Here is a 759-nt window from a genome sequence, read left to right on the forward strand (position 1 = left end):
GTCTTCAAAGTTCATCCATGTTGTAGCATTGCCAGAATTTCCTTGTTAAAGTTGAGTAATATTCTGTTGTATGTATATACCACATTTTAAAAATCCATTCATCTGTCGATGGACATTTAGATTGCTTCCACATTTTGGCTATTGTGAAAATGCTGCTGTGAACATGTGTGTATAGCTATCTCTTTGAGACCTTTCTTTCAATTCTTTGAAGTATATACCCAGAAGTAGAATTGCTGTATCGTATGTCATATTTTTAATTTTTTGAGGAACCACCATACCATTTTCTAAAGCAGCTAAACCTTCCTACCAACAGTTTGCAAGGGTTCCAATTTCTCCATATCCTCACCAACACTTGTTATTTTCTGCTTTTTTTGTAGACATCCTCGTGTGTGTGACATGATATCTCATTGTGGTTTTGATTTGCATTGCCCAAATGATTAGTGATGCTGAGTATCACTTCATGTCCTTGTTAGCCATTCATATATCTTCTTTGGAGAAATGTCTATTCAAATTCTTTACCCTTTCTTTAAAAAAATAATTAATTAATTTTTGGCTGGTTGGGTCTTTGTTGCTGCATGCAGGCTTTCTCTAGTTGCAGCGAGCGGGGGCTACTCTTTGTTGCGGTGCACGGGCTTCTCATTGCAGTGGCTTCTCTTGTTGCGGAGCATGGGCGCTAGGCACGCAGGCTTCAGTAGCTGTGGCACACGGGCTCAGTAGTTGTGGCTCATGGGCTTAGTTGCTCTGCGGCATGTGGGATCT

The sequence above is a fragment of the Eschrichtius robustus genome, chromosome 16 (assembly GCF_028021215.1).
Source record: "Eschrichtius robustus isolate mEscRob2 chromosome 16, mEscRob2.pri, whole genome shotgun sequence".
Lineage (NCBI taxonomy): Eukaryota > Metazoa > Chordata > Mammalia > Artiodactyla > Eschrichtiidae > Eschrichtius > Eschrichtius robustus.